Raw genomic sequence first — 23,906 nt, forward strand, 5'->3', positions numbered from 1 at the left:
GTAACAATTTAAGTTTGGTGTTATGATGAGCGGATAATTGATACGCTTTTTTGCATCGTTTTTAGATAGTTTTTAGTAGGATCTAGCTATTTTTAGTATATTTTTATTAGTTTTTAAGCAAAATTCACATTTCTGGACTTTACTATGAGTTTGTGTGTTTTTTTGTGATTTCAGGTATTTTTTGGCTGAAATTGAGGGACCTGAGCAAAAATCTGATTCAGAGGCTGAAAAAGGACTGCTGATGTTGTTGGATTTTGACCTCCCTGCACTCGAAATGGATTCTTTAGAGCTACAGAAACCCAAATGGAACGCTCTCAATTGTGTTGTAAAATAGACATCCTGGGCTTTCTAGCAAAATGTAATAGTCCATACTTTTCGCGAGTTTGGACGACGCAAACTGGCATTCAAACGCCAAGTTCCTGCCCTATTCTGGCGTTAAATGCCAGAAACAGGATAGAAGCTGCCGTTAAATGCCCAAACTAGCGTAAAATTGGCGTTTAACTCCAAGAAAAGTCTCTACACATGAAAGCTTAAATGCTCAGCCCAAACACACACCAAGTGGGCCCAGAAGTGGATTTCTGCATCATTTACTTATTTCTGTAATCCTAGTAGCTAGTTTAGTATAAATAAGACTTTTTACTATTGTACTCAGATCTTTGGAAAAATTATTGGATTATCTTTAGAACATCTTTGGAACATTTTTCCTTAGACTTGGAGGCTGGCCACTCGGCCATGCCTAGACTATCATCACTTATGTATTCTCAACGGTGGAGTTTCTGCACACCATAGATTAAAGTGTGGAGCTCTGCTGTTCCTCGAGTATTAATGTAATTACTACTATTTTCTATTCAATTCATGCTTATTCTTGTTCTAAGATATCCATTCACATACAAGAACATGATGAATGTGATGATTATGTGACACTCATCACCATTCTCAACTTTTGAACGCGTGCCTGACAAACACTTCCGTTCTACATGAAAACAAGCTTGAATGCATATCTCTTGGATTCCTGGTCCATGCATTTGATTGCCTCTCCTGACAACAGAGCATTCAATTCCTTGAGATCAGAGTCTTCTTGGTATAAGCTAGAACCAATTGGCAGCATTCTTGAGATCTGGAAAGTCTAAGCCTTGTCTGTGGTATTCCAAGTAGGATCTGGGATGGGATGACTGTGACGAGCTTCAAACTCATGACTGTTGGGCGTAGTGACAGATGCAAAAGGATCACTGGATCCTATTCCAACACAAGTGAGAATCGACAGATGATTATTCCTACGTAACTCGTAGCTGGACCGTTTTCACTGAGAGGACGGGAGGTAGCCATTGACAACGTGATACCCGAACATACAGCTTGCCATAGAAAGGAGTATGAAGGATCGGATGAAGGCAGTAGGAAAGCAGAGATTCAAAAGGAATAAAGCATCTCCATACGCTTATCTGAAATTTCCACCAATGAATTACATAAGTATCTCTATCTTTATTTTATGTTTTATTTATCTTTTAATTATCAAAACTCTATAACCATTTGCATCCACCTGACTGAGATTTACAAGATGACCATAGCTTACTTCAAGCCGACAATCTCCGTGGGATCGACCCTTACTCACGTAAGGTATTACTTGGACGACCCAGTGCACTTGCTGGTTAGTTGTACGAAGTTGTAAAAAAGAATTGAGATTACAATTGTGCGTACCAAGTTGTTGGTGCCATTGAGATCACAATTTCGTGCACCACCTAAGCTAATCAAAGATCCAAATAAAGGACATTTATTATTTTTTCACTTTAAGGCTTGTAATGTGCTAAAATTAAGAACAAAGTGGGTTAACGTAGGCTCAAAATTGGCTAACAATGGAAGATAAAAGGTAGGCTATTTGGGTTAGTGAGCTAAATGAAACAATAGCTTCAATCATATAAATGCATGTATACACAAAATAATGGACATAAAGAATCAAACCAATCAAAGATTACAATTATAGGAAGAAAACAATGCACACAAGAAGGAAATAAAGTGGTTATAAGATGTAACCACACAATTAGGCTCAAAACTCACAAGGTTGTGTGTTCTTAGCTCAAAAATCATGTTCCACAATGTATATATTTCATGCAAGCTCAATGAAAAGTTTTTACTCAAATCAATTGGGATGCCCTATAAGTGAATTTCTTGAAAAATTTCATTATTTTGACTAAACTTATTATGTATATATATGCCAAATAAGAAAATGCAACTAAAATTCCTAAAATGCAATGCAAAAGTGTTGGGATTAGAAGCTTGTCACCCAAAAACACCGACTAGTCAGACGACCTCCCCACACTTAGAAGTTTGCACCGTCCTCGGTGCATTCAAAGATGAACAAGGAGGTACGACGGCTCTCCGGACTGCCACCTTTAGCTGGTGGATCAACCGGTTGCTGCATGTTCTTTCTCCCACTTCCTTTGTTGCTTGTGATGAATCATCCTGAAAATAGAAGGCAGGATAGTTAGAAAAGTAAATGTAAAAGCAAGGAAGCATAAATTGTTGGAATGAAGTAAAAATCACTAGAATTGAGTGAGTGAATTAGTGTGACATTGACGAAAAGAGTGTGGGGGCTCTAAATTAGGCGCTTTTAGAACATAAACACTAGTATAAAAAGCTCTGTTACAATTTACATAAAAGAAGTATGTACTCACTCAATCTAGTGTGCTTGAAATACTTTAGACTTGTAGGTTCAGACAACCAACCAAGCAATAAAGAAGCATGAAAGCATTCAAGCCAAAAACATATGGATGTAGATGATCAATAAACACAATGCATTAAGATAAATTCTCAACATCCATCAAGAAATTGCCTAATCAAAGAAGGAATTCAAATCACATGGTGGCCAAATCATGCAATTTAAAAGGTTTAGAAAGCTCTAAAGACAATGTCATTCATCTGGTATTCACAAAAGTTAAGCATGAAAAATTCAAAGCCAAGTAGCAAGATATAACCTTAACAAAGAAATCCAACAATGAAAATTAATAACATTGATGTTATAGTAACATCTCATCAGTAATCAGCAGCACTAAACAGTAAACAAGATTAATAATCCAACACTTATAATGAAAAACAAAAAATTAAATGAAAAATTAAACTAACGAAATAACTAACTAAATAACTAAAAGAAATGGTTATGGATGGTGTTTGGTAGTGTTGGATGATGGGTAAGAGGTGGAAAGAAAGGAGAAGAAGAGAGAAGAAGGAAAGAAATGGAAAGGGGAGAAGAAAAGAAGGTGATGAAAGAAGGCGATCTACACGTAAGATTTTACCATGTTGGGGTGTCTCCCACCTAGCACTTTTTTTTACTGTCCTTAAGTTGGACTTATGGGGAGCTCTTTATTAAGGTGGCTTGTGCTTGAATCCATCTTTGAACATCCACTAATGCTTGGACTTCCAATAAGCTCCATCATTCAAAATTAATATCTCCAAGCTTTGATGGAGTTCTTCACAAAACACGGGCTCCCAAAATTGAGTCTCCTTATGCGATTCGGGATCCCACACTTTGTTTTGACACCCGTCTTCATGTTGATCATCATTGTTCCAACCGGGTGGTAAGCAAGATGAATTCTCAATGAAGTGACCAAACATCCTTCTAGACCCACCTAATTGAGCACTAGTCCAACCCTTGTATTTAACCCTTAAAGTATCAACCAAAATGAGCCTTGATTTGCAACGCCAACCATGAAACATCCTTCTCTTATGCTTCATCCCACAAAGTTTCCTAAGTTGACCATCCATTTCAAGCAAGCCATATTCAAGTGGGATAATAAAACTAATAGAGATAAATTTCACCCACTCAAATGTAGGAGTAGATGACAACCTAGGCAAAGGAGCTCCCAATGATCTTGACAAAGCGTATCTCATTGATGAGCAGATAATTTATACGCTTTTTGGCATTGTTTTTAGTATGTTTTTAGTATAATCTAGTTATTTTTTAGTATATTTTTATTAGTTTTTAGTTAAAATTCACTTTTCTGGACTTTACTATGAGTTTGTGTGTTTTTCTGTGATTTCAGCTATTTTCTGGCTGAAATTGAGGGTCCTGAGCAAAAATCTGATTCAGAGACTGAAAAGGACTGCAGATGCTGTTGGATTCTGACCTCCCTGCACTCGAAGTGGATTTTCTGGAGCTACAAAAGCCCAATTGGCGCGCTCTCAACGGCATTGGAATGTAAACATCCTGGGCTTTCCAGCAATGTATAATAGTCCATACTTTGCCCGAGATTTGATGGCCCAAACCGGCGTGGCAAATCAGCCTCAGAAATTCCAGCGTTTAACGCTGGAACTGGCATAAAACTTGGAGTTAAACGCCCAAACTGGCATAAAAGCTGGCGTTTAACTCCAGAAAAGGTCTCTACACGAAAATGCTTCATTGCTCAGCCCAAGCACACACTAAGTGGACCCAGAAGTGGATTTTTACGTCATTTACTCATTTCTGTATACCCTAGGTTACTAGTTTACTATTAATAGGATCTTTTGACATTGTATCTGTACCTCATGACACTTTACACGTTTCTTTGTATACTTTCCACGGCATGAGTTTCTAAACCCCATGGTTGGGGGTGAGGAGCTCTGCTGTGTCTTGATGGATTAATGCAATTACTACTGTTTTTCATTCAATCATGCTTGCTTCCATTCTAAGATATCACTTGTTCTTAACCCGGATGAATGTGATGATCCGTGACACTCATCATATTCTCAACTATGAACGTGTGCCTGAAAACCACCTCCGTTCTATCTTAGATTGAGTAGATATCTCTTGGATTCCTTAACCAGAATCTTCGTGGTATAAGCTAGAACTGATGGCGGCATTCAAGAGAATCCGGAAGGTCTAAACCTTGTCTGTGGTATTCTGAGTAGGATTCAATGATTGAATGACTGTGAAGAGCTTCAAACTCCTGAGGGCGGGGCGTTAGTGACAGACGCAAAAGAATCACTGGATTCTATTTCGGCCTGATTGAGAACCGACAGATGGATAGCCGTGCCGTGACAGGGTGCGTTGAACATTTCCACTGAGAGGATGGGAGGTAGCCACTGACAACGGTGAAACCCTTGCATACAGCTTGCCATGGAAGGAGCCTTGCGTGTTTGAAGAAGAAGACAGTAGGAAAGCAGAGATTCAGAAGATGGAGCATCTCCAAAACCTCAACCTATTCTCCATTACTGCAAAACAAGTACTTATTTCATGTTCTTTTACTTTTCACAATCAACCCTGATAATTATTGATATCCTGACTAAGATTTACAAGATAACCATAGCTTGCTTCAAGCCGACAATATCCGTGGGATCGATCCTTACTCACGTAAGGTATTACTTGGACGACCCAGTGCACTTGCTGGTTAGTTGTGCGGGGTTGCAAAAGTGTGATTGCAATTTTGTGCACCAAGTTTTTGGTGCCGTTGCCGGGGATTGTTCGAGTTTGGACAACTGACGGCTTATCTTGTTGCTTAGATTAGGACTGTTTTATTTTTGTTGGTTTAGAGTCTTTTAGTTGAGTCTAGTTTCATATTTTAAGTTTGGTGTCAATTGTATGCTTTTGTTTTTCTTTTAATTTTCGAAATTGCATGTCTTTAGTCCCTTTTTGATCCGTAAAAATTCTAAGTTTGGTGTCCTCTTTGTGTTTTCCCTTAAAATTTTCGAAAATTAGTGCTTGATTTTCTAAAAATTTTAAGTTTGGTGTCATTTTGTTGTTTTTCTCTTTCCTCATTTCAAAAATGAAATCTTTTTCATAAAAATTTTTCAATCATATCTTTCTAATTGCTAATCTCAAAATCTTTTTAATTAACTAATTGATTCAGTTTTCAATTTATTTTGATCTTATTTTCTTTTAATTTTCAAAATTTTTTATTTTCCTTTTGTTTTTATTTTATTTTTCGGTTAATTCAAAAAAATATATTTTTATCTACTTGCCATCCATATCATTTCCCTTTATCCATCATGGACCTAAGTGGGATTGAACAGTCCAGAAGGACTCTGGGGTCATATGCTAACCCCATTACAGCTGCATATGGGAGTAGCATCTGTACACCTCCCATCAAAGCAAGCAGCTTTGAGCTAAATCCTCAACTCATTATCATAGTGCAGCAAAATTGCCAGTATTCTGGTCTTCCACAGGAAGAGCCTACTGAGTTTCTGGCACAGTTCTTACAAATTGCTGACACAGTACGTGATAAAGAGGTGGATCAGGATGTCTACAGACTATTACTGTTTCCATTTGCTGTAAAAGATCAAGCTAAGAGGTGGTTGAATAACCAACCTACAGCAAGCATAAAGACATGGAAACAGTTATCAGACAAATTCCTGAATCACTTTTACCCTCCAAAGAGGATGACACAGCTAAGGCTGGACATCCAAGGCTTTAAACAAGAGGATAATGAATCCCTTTATAATGCCTGGGAGAGGTATAGAGGTATGCTAAGAAAATGCCCCTTTGAAATGTTTTCAGAGTGGGTACAGTTAGACATCTTCTACTATGGGCTTACAGAAAAGGCTCAGATGTCTTTAGACCACTCAGCTGGTGGATCTATACACATGAGGAAGACAATTGAAGAGGCTCAAGAGCTTATAGACACTGTTGCTAGAAATCAATATTTGTACTCTAGCAATGAGTTCTCTCCAAAAGAGGAAGTCATGACAGTAGTCACTGATCCTAATCCTCAAGAACAGATGATTGAGCTTAATCAACAATTGCTCCTGGTGACAGAACAGTTATCAGAATTTAAAGAGATGCTTCATGAAACTAAAGTTGCTAACAAGAACATAGAACTGCAGTTGAATCAAGCAAAACAGCAAATATCTAAACAGATAACAGAGGAGTGGGAAGACACTGAATAACACTGCTCAAAAGAGCAAAAAGTCAAATAAGGAACAATTGACAGAGGATAACCAAACCATTGTTCAAAATCCCTCTGAGGACAGTAAGAGCCCAGAGAGGAACACTTTTGGCGTTCAGACGCCAGAAAAGGGGGGAAAGCTGGCGTTAAACGCCCATTCCTTGCCCAGTTCTGGCGTTCAAACGCCAGAAAAGGGGGAAAACTTGGCGTTAAACGCCCATTTTCCACCCAATCCTGGCGTTCAGACGCCAAGGGAGGATCAGACACCTGAGAGTGCTGACAGTAATCCCTCTAACAAGACTTCTTCAACCACTTTTGTAAGGAATAAACCTGCAGCATCTAAGGTCGAAGAATATAAAGCCAAGATGCCTTATCCTCAAAAACTCCGCCAAGCGGAACAGGATAAGCAGTTTGCCCGCTTTGCAGATTATCTAAGGACTCTTGAAATAAAGATTCCGTTTGCAGAGGCACTTGAGCAAATACCTTCTTATGCTAAGTTCATGAAAGAAATCTTAAGTCATAAGAAGGATTGGAGAGAAACTGAAAAAGTGTTTCTCACTGAAGAATGCAGTGCCGTCATTCTGAAAAGCTTACCAGAAAAGCTTCAAGATCCAGGAAGCTTTATGATACCATGCACATTAGAAGGTGCTTGCACCAAGACAGCCCTATGTGATCTTGGAGCAAGCATCAATCTAATACCTGCATCCACTATCAGAAAGCTTGGGTTGACTGGAGAAGTCAAACTAACCCGGATATGCCTCCAACTTGCTGATGGCTCCATTAAACATCCATCAGGCATAATAGAGGATATGATTGTCAAGGTTGGGCCATTCGCCTTTCCAACTGACTTTGTGGTGCTGGAAATGGAGGAGCACAAGAGTGCAACTCTCATTCTAGGAAGACCTTTCCTAGCAACTGGACGAACTCTCATTGATGTACAAAAAGGGGAAGTAACCCTGAGAGTCAATGAGGATGAGTTCAAGTTGAGTGCTGTAAAAGCTATGCAGCATCCAGACACGCCAAATGACTGCATGGGCGCTGACATTATTGACTCTCTGGTAGAAGAGATCAACATGACTGAAAGCCTAGAATCAGAGCTTGAGGACATCTTTAAGGATGCTCAACCTGATCAAGAAGAACCAGAGGAGACAAAGGAATTTTCGAAAATTCCTCAGGAGGAGGATAAGCCTCCCAAACTTGAACTCAAACCACTACCACCATCCCTGAAGTATGCATTTCTGGGAGAGGGTGACACTTTTCCAATGATTATAAGCTCTGCTTTAAATCTACAGGAAGAGGAAGCACTGATTCAAGTGCTAAGGACACACAAGACAGCTCTTGGGTGGTCCATAAGTGATCTTAAGGGCATTAGCCCAGCTAGATGCATGCACAAGATCCTGTTGGAGGATAATGCCAAACCAGTGGTCCAACCACAAAGGAGGCTAAATCCAGCCATGAAGGAGGTGGTGCAGAAAGAGGTCACTAAATTATTAGAGGCTGGGATTATTTATCCTATTTCTGATAGCCCCTGGGTGAGCCCTGTCTAAGTTGTCCCCAAAAAGGGAGGCATGACAGTGGTTCATAATGAAAAAAATGAACTGGTTCCTATAAGAACAGTCACAGGGTGGCGTATGTGTATTGACTACAGAAGGCTCAATACAGCCACCAGAAAGGATCATTTTCCTTTACCATTTATAGACCAAATGCTAGAAAGACTAGCTGGTCATGATTATTACTGCTTTTTGGATGGCTATTCAGGTTACAACCAAATTGTAGTAGATCCTCAGGACCAAGAGAAAACAGCATTTACTTGCCCTTCTGGCGTGTTTGCCTACAGGAGGATGCCTTTTGGTCTGTGCAATGCACCTGCAACCTTTCAGAGGTGCATGCTCTCTATCTTCTCAGATATGGTAGAGAAATTTCTGGAAGTCTTCATGGATGACTTCTAAGTATATGGAGACTCATTCAGCTCCTGTCTTAATCACCTAGCACTTGTCCTGAAAAGGTGCCAAGAGACTAACCTGGTTTTAAACTGGGAGAAATGTCACTTTATGGTGACTGAAGGAATTGTCCTTGGGCACAAAATTTCAAGCAAGGGAATAGAGGTGGATAAGGCAAAGGTAGAGGTAATTGAAAAATTACCACCACCTGCCAATGTTAAGGCAATCAGAAGCTTTCTGGGGCATGCAGGATTCTACAGAAGGTTTATAAAGGATTTTTCAAAAATTGCAAAACCTCTGAGTACCCTGCTAGCTGCTGACACACCATTTGTGTTTGACACACAGTGCATGCAGGCATTTAAGACCCTGAAAGCTAAGCTAGTCACAGCACCAGTCATCTCTGCACCAGATTGGACATTGCCATTTGAACTAATGTGTGATGCCAGTGACCATGCCATTGGTGCAGTGTTGGGACAGAGGCATAACAAGCTTCTGCACGTCATTTATTATGCCAGCCGTGTTCTAAATGACGCACAGAAGAACTACACAACCACAGAAAAAGAGTTACTTGCAGTGGTCTATGCCATTGACAAGTTTAGATCCTATCTAGTGGGATCCAAAGTGGTTGTGTACACTGACCATGCTGCTCTTAAATACTTACTCACAAAGCAGGATTCAAAGCCCAGGCTTATAAGATGGGTGTTGCTTCTGCAAGAGTTTGATATAGAAATAAGAGACAGAAAAGGGACAGAGAACCAAGTAGCTGATCATCTGTCCCGGATAGAACCAGTAGCTGGGGCGTCCCTCCCTTCTACTGAGATTTCTGAGACTTTCCCAGATGAGCAACTCTTTGCCATTCAGGAAGCTCCATGGTTTGCAGATATTGCAAATTATAAAGCTGTGAGGTTCATACCCCAGGAGTACAGCAGAGTGCAAAGAAAAAAATTAATTTCAGATGCTAAGTACTACCTATGGGATGAGCCATATCTCTTTAAGAGATGTGTAGACGGAATGATCCGCAGATGTATACCCAGAGAAGAAGCACAAAGGATCCTATGGCATTGCCATGGATCACAGTATGGAGGACATTTTGGAAGTGAGCGAACAGCCACTAAAGTCCTCCAATGTGGCTTCTACTGGCCTACTCTCTATAAAGATGCCCGAGAGTTTGTGCGTAACTGTGACAGTTGCCAAAGAGCTGGTAACTTGCCTCACGGATATGCCATGCCTCAACAAGGGATACTAGAGATAGAATTGTTTGATGTATGGGGAATTGACTTCATGGGTCCATTCCCACCATCATACTCAAACACTTACATTCTGGTGGCAGTGTATAATTTTGATGTATGGGGAATTGACTTCAGTTGCTTGGGGACAAGCAACAATTTAAGTTTGGTGTTGTGATGAGCGGATAATTTATACACTTTTTGGCATTGTTTTTAGGTAGTTTTTAGTAAGTTCAAGCTACTTTTAGGGATGTTTTCATTAGTTTTTATGATAAATTCACATTTCTAGACTTTACTATGAGTTTGTGTGTTTTTCTATGATTTCAGGTAATTTCTGGCTGAAATTGAGTGACTTGAGCAAAACTCTGAAAAAGGCTGACAAAAGGACTGCTGATGCTGTTGGAATCTGACCTCCCTGCACTCGAAATGGATTTTCTGGAGCTACAGAACTCCAAATAGGGCTCTCTCAACGGCGTTAGAAAGTAGACATCCAGAGCTTTCCAGCAATATATAATAGTTCATACTTTATTCCGGAATTGACGACGTAAAGTGGCGCTCAACGCCAAGTACATGCTGCTGTCTGGAGTTAAACGCCAGAAACACGTCACAACCCGGAGTTGAACGCCAGAAACACGCTATAATGCGGTGTTCAACTCCAAAGGAAGCCTCAGCTCGTGGATAGATCAAGCTCATCCCAAACACATACCAAGTGGGCCCCAGAAGTGGATTTATGCATCAATTACTTACTCATGTAAACCCTAGTAGCTAGTTTAGTATAAATAAGACTTTTTACTAGTGTATTAGGAGTCTTATCTGGTCTTCGACCATATCTGGGAACATCTCTAGATGCCTAGTCCTTAGACCATGGGGGCTGGCCATTCGGCCATGCCTGAACCTTTCACTTATGTATTTTCAACGGTGGAGTTTCTACACACCATAGATTAAGGGTGTGGAGCTCTGCTGTACCTCAAGTTTTAATACAATTACTATTGTTTTCTATTCAATTCTCTTTTATTCTTATTCCAAGATATACGTTGCACAACAACTTGATGAATGTGATGATCCATGACACTCATCATCATTCTCACCTATGAACGCGCGTGACTGACAACCACTTCCGTTCTACCTTAGGCCGGGCGCATATCTCTTAGTTTCCCCAACAGCATCTTCGTGGTATAAGCTAGATAGATGGCGGCATTCATGGGAATCCGGAAAGTCTAACCTTGTCTGTGGTATTTCGAGTAGGATTCTGGTATTGAATGACTGTGACGAGCTTCAAACTCCTGAAGGCTGGGCGTTAGTGACAGACGCAAAAGAATCAAGGGATTCTATTCCAACCTGATTGAGAACCGACAGATGATTAGCCGTGCTGTGACAGAGCATAGGACCATTTTCACTGAGAGGATGGGATGTAGCTATTGACAACGGTGATGCCCTACATACAGCTTGCCATGGAAAGGAGTAAGAAGAATTGGATTAATGTAATAAGAAAGTAGAGATTCAAGAGGAGCACAGCATCTCCATATGCCTATCTGAAATTCTCACCATGGAATTATATGAGTAACTATTTACTATTTTATTTTCTGTTTATTATTTATTTTCAAACTTATTATAAACCATTTAATCTGCCTAACTGAGATTTTCAAGGTGACCATAGCTTGCTTCATACCAACAATCTCTGTGGGATCGACCCTTACTCACGAAGGTATTACTTGGATGACCCAATACACTTGCTGGTTAAGTTGAACGGAGTTGTGTCCACACATAGCATAGAGCCACAATAATGATTCCATACAATAACAAAGAGGCCAACTTTGATGATCACAATTTCGTCCACCAGTCAGCGTAGCACAGCCTGATCCCTACGCCGCCACTTTTCAATATCTTTTCTTTTCTAATCCTAATTTCTTTCTTTCTTCTTTCCTTCTTTCTTTTCTTTCTTCTTTCTTCTTTATTCTTCTTCTTCTTCTTCTTCTTCTTCTTTCTCTTTTCTTCTTCTTTTCTCTTCCCTCATATTTTCTCAATCTCACATTCTCCATGATCTCTCTCTTTATCACCTTCCTCTCAAGGTTTTTTCTTTCTATCTTCCCTTTCATCTTCATTCTCTATTTTGCATTATTTTAATTAGAGTTAGAAATCTAATTGGGTGATTCTTCTCTTCTATAATTGCTTGTGGATTATTTAGGAGTTCTTTGACAATTATTATTGATTATTTTTGGGTTGCTTGCATGTTCAGATTTAATTCTTTCCCCATCACATTAAACATGCATACCAAGTGTTTGTGAAAAAGCCCATATGACATTGTGCATTCTTAAATATTCTCGTCTTCTACTCTAATGCCTATTTTTCACAACATCCTGATAATGTTTTATTAATTTAATATAATTGTTAATACAAACATGATTGTTAGTTTGTTAGGAGTGATAATACATTTTTTGCAATTAATGCTTGATCTATGCAACTCATGCCTTTGCCGGCATGTCAATAAATATCTTGCATTTAATTGCTCTCATCTTTCTTACTATATTTCCTTTGATGTCCTAATTACATGAAGTTGCGACCATGTGTTAATGACATCCTTCTTTACCTTGGCAAGATTATCACTTGTACTGTCCTCCTCCTTGCTCTAACCCTTTGACTTACATGTACCTTTCTTTTTCCCTTTTCAGGATGGCCACCAAGAAGGATAAAGAGAAAGCTGTTAACAAACCACCGGCAAGGAGAGGCACTAAAAGAGCACTAGCTATGGAACCACCATCTACATCAGTCAAGCCATCTACAAAGCGGGTCAAGAGGATTATAAAGGTCGATGAAACCGAAAAGGCCTTTCCGGCAAGGGACACTGCGCGGTTCACCAACTGCTACTGTGAGCAGATATTCCCCATCCTGGCTAAGCGAAATTACAATAATGAGCAGCTACTCATCCTCCCTTACAGCATTGTTGATCTTGTAGAGCCCCGCATTGAGCGCAGACATTGGGGATTCTTACGAAGGCAGCCACGGCAGGTCAACCTTTCATGGGTAGTTGAAGTCTACTCCAATTTTCACCGGCCAACCCTGCAGTCTGTCTATGTCCGTCAGAAGTAAGTCTCTATATCTGAAGGGGCCATTCAACAAGCTCTAAATCTTCCCTCTGCTCCAGAAGAATTGGACGCATACCAGGAAGCCTCTGTCAAGCGCCAGACATACGACTTTGACTAGGATGATGTCCTTAGAGTTATAGCACTACCTGGTAGCCATTGGATCTATGGATACCATCGATCCTGACCTAAGGGCATCTCAGCTTTAGCACTTACCTTGGAAGCTCGATTGTGGGCACAAATCATGTCCCACTACGTCTTTCCGAGCACCCATGAGTCTTCCTTCACTGCAAACATGGCTGTTCTCATCTGGTGTATCCTTACAGACCAGCCTCTCAACTTACCAAGACACATCCGGCAAGCCATGGAACACGTACATATTTTTGGGCAACCTTCCTTTCCCTGCCTTGATTTTAGATCTAGTCTTGGCAGCTGGAGTCTCCTACAAAGCTGGAGACACCAAGACCATCCTTCTGCGGGACGATCAGTATGTCCCCAACGAAAAGTACATCGAACGTCCAGCAACCACTACCAGCCAGACTGCAGATCCTGCCGGAGATACCCTTTCTCCTTCTACATCACAAACACCTTCAACGAATCAGCTGCTCCTTCAGATACTTCAAAGGTTTGACCGGCTTGACCGGCAAGCAAAGCGAATGGAGCACTGTAACAAGCGCCGATTTACAAACCTCAAGGAGCTTATTGTTGGCACACACCCTCCTCCAGAACCAATGAACACCTCAGCTTCCCCTTCTTCCAATAGCACAGGCAGCCAAGGTGAACCAGACACTGGAGGCAACACTTCCAGCATTCCGTTGCTCCTAACTGATGGCACCGAGGATGGTGCCAAGCTTTAAAGTGTGGGGAGGTCAGTCAGTACCTAACTTCTGGAGGTAATCTTTCTTTCTCAACACCAGTAGGTTATTTTTTCTTTCTCTTCTATCAGATAGGATAGATTGCATAGTGATATGTGTTTGCATATATGTCCTACTTGGTTGAAAAATAATAAGTTCCTTTCAAGGACCCTATTTTTGAAAATTTTCACTAATTCAAAACAAAATTATGTTAAACTTGTTTGAAGATTGTAAATTGGAACATGAATTATAGCTAAGAACACACAACCTATGAGACTTGAGCTTAATTGCATGGTTACACTATTTAACCATAATAATTTTTCTTATGTGTTCTTTTCTCTATAATTATAATCTATATTTTGTTCCATTCTATATGTCTAATGTTTAGTGTATTTATATGTATGCATATGATTGAGGCCATCGTTTGCTGCTAGCTTACTTATCCTAAATAGCCTACCCTTTTAATCACCTTTGTTACCCACCTTGAGCCTTTTTATCCCCATTTATTCTACATTTTACCACATCACTAGCCTTAAGCAGAAAAACAAATTAATTACCCCAACTGAATCCTTGGTTAGTGGTGCACAGAATTGTGATCACACTTTTCACAACTCTGGTACAACTAACCAGCAAGTGCACTGGGTCATCCAAGTAATAAAACCTTACGCGAGTAAGGGTCGATCCCACGGAGATTGCCGGCTTGAAGCAAGCTATGGTCATCCTGTAAATCTTAGTCAGGCGGATTCAATTGGTTATGAGTTTTGATAATTGAAAGATAAATAAAACGTAAGTTAAAATAAAGATACTTATGTAATTCATTGGTGGGAATTTCAGATAAGCGTTTGGATATGCTTTGTTGCTTCTGAACCTCTGCTTTTCTATTGTCTTCATCCAATCATGTGTGCTCCCTTTCATGGCAAGCTGTATGTTGGTGGATCACCGTTGTCAATGGCTACCATCTGTCCTCTCAGTGAAAATGGTCTAGCTACGGTTTCTGTACGGCTAATCAACTGTCGGATTTCTCGTCTCGAATGAAAAATACCAGGCACAGCTACCGCACGGCTAATCATCCGTCGGTTCTCACTTTTGTCACAATAGAATTTCTCTATCCTTTTGAAGCTCGTCATGAGTCATCCCAAAATTCATGAGTTTGAAGCTCGTTACAGTCATCCCATCCCAGATCTTACTCGGAATACCACAGACAAGGTTTAGACTTTCCAGATCTCAGAAATACTGCCAATTGGTTCTAGCCTATACCACGAAGGTTCTAATCTCACGGATTCGAATGTTCTGTTGTCAGGAGAGGTAAGTCAAATCCGTGGATCAGAGACCCAAGAGACTATACTCTGGCTGTCGTCTAATGACTATGTTGAACATCATGTAGACCGCTTGTGGTTTTCAGGCACGTGGATCTTGGCTAAGCGAGTAACGAAGATAGTGGGTGATTGTCACAGGTCACCCCTTCATTCTGACTTAACTGAATCAAGTACGAGAGTATATCTTGGAGAAGAAGTAAGTGTGAATTGAAAGAGAAATAACAGTACTTGCATTAATTCATGAAGAACAGCAGAGCTCCGCACGTTAATCTATGAGGTGTAGATACTCCACCGTTGGAAAATACATAAGAGAAAAAGGTCTAGGTATGGAAGAATGGCAAGCCTCCCAAATGTAAAAAATGGCATAAGATCCTAATACAATAGTAAAAAGTACTTTTTATACTAAACTAGTTACTAAGGATTACAGAAAATAAGTGACTAAGTGCAGATAGTGAAGAAATCCACTTCCAGGGCCCACTTGGTGTGTGCTTGGGCTGAGCATTGAGCTTTACACATGCATAGGCCTTTTCTAGAGTTAAACGCCAGCTTGGATGCCAGTTTGGGCGTTTAACTCCAGTTCTACTGCCAGTTCTGGCGTTTTACACTAGAAAAGGGACTCTGGTGGGCGTTTTAACGCCAGCTTGGGCCATCAAATCTCGGGAAAAGTATAGACTATTATACATTGCTGGAAAGCCCAAGATGTTATATATCTAGGTTGATTAAGAACGCGCCAATTGGACTTATGTAGCTCCCGAAAAACGCGTTTGAGTGCAGGGAGGTCAGAATCCAACAACATTTGCTGTCCTTTCTCAGCCTCTGAATCAAATTTTTGCTCAGGTCCCTCAACTTCAGCCAAAAAATACCTGAAATTACAGAAAAACACACAAACTCATAGTAAAGTCCAGAAATGTGAATTTTGCAAAAAAACTAATAAAAATATACTAAAAAGTGACTAAAACATACTAGATACTACGTAAAAATAATATCAAAAAGCGTATAAATTATCTGCTCATCACAACACCAAACTTAAATTATTGCTTGTCCCCAAGCAACTAAAAATAAAATAGGATAAAAAGAAGAGAATATACAATAAATCCCAAAATATCAATGAAGCTGAGTTCTAATTAGATGAGCGGGACTTGTAGCTTTTTGCTTCTGAACAGTTTTGGCATCTCACTTTATCCTTTGAAGTTCAGAATGATTGGCATCCAAAGGAACTCAGAATTCAGATAGTGTTATTGATTCTCCTAGTTTAGTGTGTTGATTCTTGAACACAGCTACTTTATGAGTCTTGGCCGTGACCCTAAGCATCTTGTTTTCCAATATTACCACCGAATACATAAATGCCATAGACACATAACTGGGTAAACCTTTTCAGATTGTGACTCAGCTTTGCTAGAGTCCCCAGTTAGAGGTGTCCAGAGTTCTTAAGCACACTCTTTTTGCTTTGGATCATGACTTTAACCACTCAGTCTCAAGCTTTTCACTTGGACCTTCATGACACAAGCACATGGTTAGCGACAGCTTGATTTAGCTGCTTAGGCCATGATTTTATTCCTTTGGGCCCTCCTATCCACTGATGCTCAAAGTCTTGGATCCTCTTTACCCTTGCCTTTTAGTTTAAAGGGTTACTGGCTTTTTGCTCATGCTTTTTGGTTTAAAGAGCTATTGACTTTTTCTGCTTGCCTTTTCTTTTTCTTTTTTTTCTTTATTTTTTGCCAATTTTTTTTGCAAGCTTTGTCTTTTTCACTGTTTTTTCTTGCTTCAAGAATCAATTTAATGATTTTTCAGATTATCAATAACATTTCTCTTTTTTCATTATTCTTTTAAGAGCCAACAATTTTTAACATTCATAAACTTCACTATAAAAAATATGCACTTTTCAAGCATTCATTCAGAAGACAAAAAGTATTTCCACCACATCAAAATAATGAAACAAATTTTAAGATAGAATTCGAAATTCATGGACTTCTTGTTCTTTTGCAATGAGAAACATTTTTCATTTAAGAAAGGTGAAGGATTCATGGGACATTCATAGCTTCAAGGCATAGACACTTAGACACTAATGATCATGTAATAAAGACACAAACATAGACAAAACATAAAGCATAAGAAACGAAAAACAGAAAAATAAGAGCAAGGAAATTAAAGAACGGGTCCACCTTAGTGATGGCAGCTAGTTCTTCCTCTTGAAGATCCTATGGAGTGTTTGAGCTCCTCAATGTCTCTTCCTTGCCTTTGTTGCTCTTCCCTCATGGCTCTTTGGTCCTCTCTAATTTCATGGAGGATAATGGAGTGCTCTTGGTGCTCCATCCTTAGTTGCTTCATATTGGAACTCAAATCCCCTAAAGAGGTGTTGAGTTACTCCCAATAGTTGTGTGGAGAAAAATGCATCCCTCGGGGCATCTCAGAAATTTCTTGATGAGGGACTTCCTCATGCTCTTGTTGAGGTCCATGAGTGGGCTCTCTTGTTTGCTCCATCCTCGTTTTTAGTGATGTGCTCTTGAGTTAAATCTCTCCATCTCCCATGACTCAGAGGTGGAAGCCACTGCCTTCCCTTTCCTTTTTTTAGAGGTTTCTCTGGCCTTAGGTGCCATTAATGGTTATGGAAAAACAAAAAGCAACACTTTTTTCCACACCAAACTTAAAAGGTTTGCTCGTCCTCAAGCAAAAGAAGAAAGAAAGGAGGAGAAGAAGAAGAAATAGAGGAGATGGAGGTGTGTAAGAATTCGGCCAAGGGGGTTAAATGTTGGAGATGTGTGAAACGGACGGTGGTAAGGAGGGTTACTTATAGGGTAAGGGAGAAAGGGTAACCGTGTGAAGAATGGGTAGGTTTGGGAGGGAAATGGTTTAAATTTGAATGGTGAGGTAGTTGGGTATTGGGGAATAGTATTATGGAAAGGTGTGAAGAAGAGGGAGAGTGAGATGGGGTAGGTGGGGATCCTGTGGGATCCATAGATCCTGAGGTGTCAAGGATTTCTCATCCCTGCACCTTTCTGGCATTTAAACGCCCTCTGTATGGCATTTCTAACGTTAAACGCCAGGCTGATGCCCTTTTCTGGCATTAAACGCCAGTCTGGCTGCCAGTTCTGGCGTTTAACGACCAGAATGCTGCCAGACTGGGCGTTAAACGCCCATTCTGCTACCCTTACTGGTGTTTAACGCCAGCTAGTCACCAGACACCCTTTTCTGGCATTAAACGCCAGTCTGTGTGCCATTTGTGGCGTTTAATGCCCAAAATGGTGCCTGACTGGGCGTTAAACGCCCAATTTGCTTTCCTTGCTGGCGTTTAAACGTGACTAAGCTCGTCCTCCAGGGTATGCTATTTTTTATTTTGCTTTAATTCTACAGCTGTTTTTGTAACTTCACATTATCATCAACCTAAAGAAAATATATACTAACAATGGAGAATAAAATGAAAAAGTAATTAATATAGATAAATAAAATTGGGTTGCCTCCCAATAAGCACTTCTTTAATGTCAATAGCTTAACAGGAAGCTGTTACAGAGCTTCACAGATGCTCAGAGCATGGTTGTGGCCTCCCAACACCAAACTTAGAAGTTGAGTGTGGGGCTCTTTCTGACTCTGTATTGAGAGAATCTTTTCATGCTTCTTCTCTATGTTTACAGAAGAAGATCCTTGAGTCTTAAACACAAGGTAGTCCACATTTAATTGAAGGACTAACTCTCCTCTGTCCACATCAATCACAACCCTTGCTGTGCCTAGGAAGGGTCTTCCAAGGATGATGGATTTATCCTCATCCTTCTCAATGTCTAGGATTATGAAGTCAGCAGGGATGTAAAGGCCTTCAACCTTCACTAAGACATCCTCTACAAGTCCATAAGCCTTTTTCATTGATTTGTCTGCCATCTCTAGTGAGATTTTTACAGCTTGTACCTCAAAGATCCCTAGTTTCTCCATTACAGAGAGTGGCATGAGGTTGATACCTGACCCCAGGTCACACAGAGCCTTTTCAAAGCTCATGGTGCCTATGGTGCAAGGTATTAAGAACTATTCGGGATCCGGTTTCTTTTGAGGCAATGTCTACTGAATCCATGTATTCAGTTCATTGATGAGCAATGGAGGTTCATCCTCCCAAGTCTCATTACCAAATAACTTGGCATTCAGCATCATGATTGCTCCTAGATACTGAGCAACTTGCTCTTCAGCAGTGTCGTCGTCCTCTTAAGAGGAAGAATATTCATCAGAGCTCATGAATGACAATAGTAGGTTTAGTGGAATCTCTATGGTCTTTGTATGAGCCTCAGATTCCTTTGGTTCCTCAATAGGGAACTTCTTATTGGTCAGTGGACATCCCTTGAGGTTTTTCTCACTGGGAATCACTACCTCTTCACTCTCTCCAGGTTCGGCCATTTTGGTTTTAGTTATGGCCTTTCACTCTCTTTTGGGATTCTCTTCTGTATTGCTTGGGAGAGTACTAGGAGGAGTTTCAGTAACTCTTTTACTTAGCTGACCCACTTGTCCCTCCAAATTTCTGATGAAGGACCTTGTTTCATTCATGAAACTGAGAGTGGTCTTAGATAGATCAGAGACTATGTTTGCTAGGCCAGAGAGGCTCTGCTCAGAATTCTCTGTCTGTTGCTGAGAAGATGATGGAAAAGGCTTGCTGTTGTCAAACTTATTTCTCCTACCATTATTGTTGTTGAAGCCTTGTTGAGGCTTCTGTTGATCCTTCCATGAGAAATTTGGATGATTCCTCCATGAAGGATTATAGGTGTTTCCATAGGATTCTCCCATGTAATTTACCTCTTCCATTGCAGGATTCTCAGGGTCATAAGCTTCTCCTTCAGAGGAGGCTTCCTTAGCACTACCAGATGAAGCTTGCAATCCAGTTAGATTCTAAAAAATCATATTGACTTGCTAAGTCAATATTTTATTCTGAGCCAATATGGCATTCAGAGTATCAATCTTAAGAACTCCTTTCTTCTGAGTCATCCCATTATTCACAGGATTTCTTTCAGAAGTGTACATGAACTGGTTATTTGTAACAATCTCAATGAGTTCCTGTGCTTCTGCAGGGGTTTTTAGATGAAGGGATCCACCAGCAAAATAGTCCAATGACGTCTTAGACAACTCAGATAGACCATCATAGAATATGCATATGATGCTTCATTATGGAAGCATGTCAGAAGGACACCTTTTGGTTAATTGCTTGTATCTTTCCCAAGCTTCATAGAGGGATTCACCTTCCTTCTATTTGAAGGTTTGGACTTCCACTCTAAGCTTGCTCATCTTTTGAGGTGGAAAAAATTTGGTCAAGAAAGCATTGACCAACTTTTCCCAAGAGTTCAGGCTTTCTTTAGGTTGTGAGTCCAACCATGTCCAAGCTCTATCTCTTACAGCAAAGGGGAAAAGCATAAGTCTGTAGACCTCGGGATCAACCCCATTGGTCTTGACAGTATCACAGATCTGCAAGAATTTAGCTAAGAACTGATGAGGATCTTCTGATGGAAGTCTATGAAACTTGCAATTTTGCTGCATTAGAGAAACTAATTGAGGCTTAAGCTCAAACTTGTTTGCTCCAATGGCAGGAATTGAGATGCTTCTTCCATAGAAGCTGGAAGTTGGTGCAGTATAGTCACCAAGCACATTCCTTGCATCTCTTGCATTATTGTTGGGTTCGACTGCCATGTCTACTTCTTTTTCGAAATTCTCTTAAAGGTCCTCTCCAGAGTGTTGTGCTTTAGCTTCTCTTAGCTTCTTCTTCAGAGTCCTTTCAGGTTCAAGATCAGCTTCAACAAGAATATTTTTATCCATGTTTCTGCTTATATGAAAAAGAAGAGAATAAAAGAAAGTAGTGGAATCCTCTATGTCACAGTATAGAGATTCTTTGATGTGTTAGAAGGAAAGGAGTAGAAAAATGAGAAAAGAGAGGAGGTGAGTTCGAAAAATTTTTTTAGATGAGTGGAGGAGGAATGTTAGCAATTAAATAAAATAAATAGAAAGAGATGAGAGAGAAAGAGTTTTCGAAAATTTAAAAGAAATAACATAAAATTAGAATTTAAAACAATTAGTTAATTAAAAAGATTTTTGAAAAAGGGGTTAGTGATTTTTGAAAATGAGAAGTGAAAAAGTGGTTAGGTGGTTTTGAAAAAGATAAGAAATAGTAATTATTTGAAAAAGATTTGATTTTAAAAAGATATGATTGAAAAAGATTTGATTTTTAAAATTGATGACTTGACTAACAAGAAATTAAAAGATATGATTCTAAAATTCAAAGATTGAACCTTTCATTACAAGAAAGTAACAAACTTGCAATTTTTTGAATCAAAACATTAATTGTTAGCAAGGATTTTTGAAAATATGGAAAGATAAGATTTTAAAATTATGAATTAAAACATGAAAATTTGAAAAAAATTTGAATTTGAAACGAAATTACCTCCCCTGTGTCATCCTGGCGTTAAACGCCCAGGATGCTATCCATTCTGGCATTTAACGCCCAAAATGCTACCTCTTTGGGTGTTTAACGCCCAGCCAGATACCCTAGTTGGCGTTTAACGCCAGAATTCCTTCCTCACTGGGCATTTTTCTAAACGCCCAGCTTTTTCTCTGTGATTCCTCTACTATATGTTCTGAATCTTCATTTCTCTGTATTATTTGCTTGAAAAGAGTTATTTTTTATTTTTTTTTTGAATTTTTAATGAGGAGAGAGAAAAACAACAAAATAACACAAAACATGAAAAATTAAGATCAGAACAAGTAATGCATGCAAGAACACTTTGAATGTCAAGATGAACACCAAGAACACTTTGAAGATCATGATGAACATCAAGAACATATTTTTGAAAATTTTTAAGAAAAGAATGATATGCAAGACACCAAACTTAGAAATTTTTAATGTTTAGACACTATGGATTTAAAAATGCATATGAAAAACAAGAAAAGACATAAAAAAGGAGAATTTAAAGATCAGAACAAGGAAAATCATCAAGAACAACTTGAAGATCAATGAAGAACACAATGCATATGTTTTCGAAAATTAAGAAAAATTAAAGCATGCAATTGACACCAAACTTAAAATTTAACACTAGACTCAAACAAGAAACACAAAAAATATTTTTGGTTTTTATGATTTATTAATTTTTTTGTATTTTTTCGAAAATAAAAATAAAATTACCCAATCTAAGCAATAAGATGAACCGTCAGTTGTCCAAACTCGAACAATCCCTGGCAACGGCGCCAAAAACTTGGTGCACGAAATTGTAAATCACACTTTTCACAACTCTGCACAACTAACCAGCAAGTGCACTGGGTCGTCCAAGTAATACCTTACGTGAGTAAGGGTCGATCCCACGGAGATTGTCGGCTTGAAGCAAGCTATAGTCATCTTGTAAATCTCAGTCAGGCAGATTCAAATGGTTATGAGGTTTGATAATTAAAAGATAAATAGAACATAAAATCTTATGTAATTCATTGGTGAGAATTTTAGATAAGCATTTGGAGATGCTTTGTTGCTTTTGAACCTCTGCTTTCCTATTGTCTTCATCCAACCATGCATGCTCCTTTCCCTGGCAAGCTGTATGATCCTCTCAGTGAAAATGGTCCAGCTACGGTCTCCGTATGGCTAATCAACTGTCAGATTTCTCGTCTCGGATGAAAAATACCAGGCATAGCTACCACAGGGCTAATCATCTGTTGGTTCTCATTTGTGTCGGAATAAGATCCATTGATCCTTTTGCACACTGTCACTGCGCCCAACATTCACGAGTTTAAAGCTCCTCACAGTCATCCCTTCCCAGATCCTACTCGAAATACCACAGACAAGGTTTATACTTTTCGGATCTCAGGAATGATGTCTATTGATTCTAGCCTATACCAAGAAGATCCTAATCACAGGGTCGGATGCTCTATTGTCAGGAGAGACGATGTAAATCCGTAGATCAGAGACCCAAGAGAGTATACTCTGGCTGGCGTCTAATGACTACGTTGAACATCATGTAGACCACTTTGTGGTTGTCAGGCACGCGGATCTTGGCTAAGCGAGTACTGAAGATAGTGGGTGATTGTCACGGGTCACCCCTTCAGTCTGACTTAACTGAATTAAGTGCAAGATTATATCTTGGAGAAGAAGTAGGCATGAATTGAAGGAAAATAATAGTACTTGCATTAATTCATGAGGAACAGCAGAGCTCCTCACCTTAATCTATGAGGTGTAGAAACTCCACCGTTGAAAATACATAAGAACAAAAGGTCTAGGCATGGCCAAATGGCCAGCCTCCCAAATGGCATAAGAATTCAAAAATAGGGGAAGAAGACCTGATCAAAGGATCGAAAGTGGTCCAAAGATGCAATACAATAGTCAAAAAGTGCTATTTATACTAAACTAGTAACCTAGGTTTACAGAAAATGAGTAGATAGTGTAGAAATCCACTTCCAGGGCCCACTTGGTGTGTGTTTGGGCTGAGCTTTGAAGCTTTCACGTGCATAGGCCATCCTTGGAGTTAAACGCCAGCTTGGATGCCAGTTTGGGCGTTTAACTCCAGCTTTGGTGCCAGTTCCGGCGTTTTACGCCAGAAAAGGTTCTTTGGTGGGCGTTTGGACGCCAGTTTAGGCCATCAAATCTCAGACAAAGTATGGACTATTAAACATTTCTAGAAAGCCCAAGATGTCTACTTTCT

At 39.6% G+C, this 23,906-nt stretch overlaps 1 non-coding gene across 1 annotated transcript; it reads left to right on the forward strand.

Moving 5' to 3' along the window:
• The first annotated feature begins 20,406 nt into the window (after nt 1-20,406).
• Nucleotides 20,407-20,514, forward strand: LOC112704581 (small nucleolar RNA R71). The gene has a single exon (XR_003155198.1). It is a non-coding gene; the product is annotated as a small nucleolar RNA R71 (small nucleolar RNA).
• Nucleotides 20,515-23,906: the final 3,392 nt, after the last annotated feature.

The sequence above is a fragment of the Arachis hypogaea genome, chromosome 7, assembly GCF_003086295.3.
Source record: "Arachis hypogaea cultivar Tifrunner chromosome 7, arahy.Tifrunner.gnm2.J5K5, whole genome shotgun sequence".
In the NCBI taxonomy this organism is placed as follows: Eukaryota; Viridiplantae; Streptophyta; class Magnoliopsida; order Fabales; family Fabaceae; genus Arachis; species Arachis hypogaea.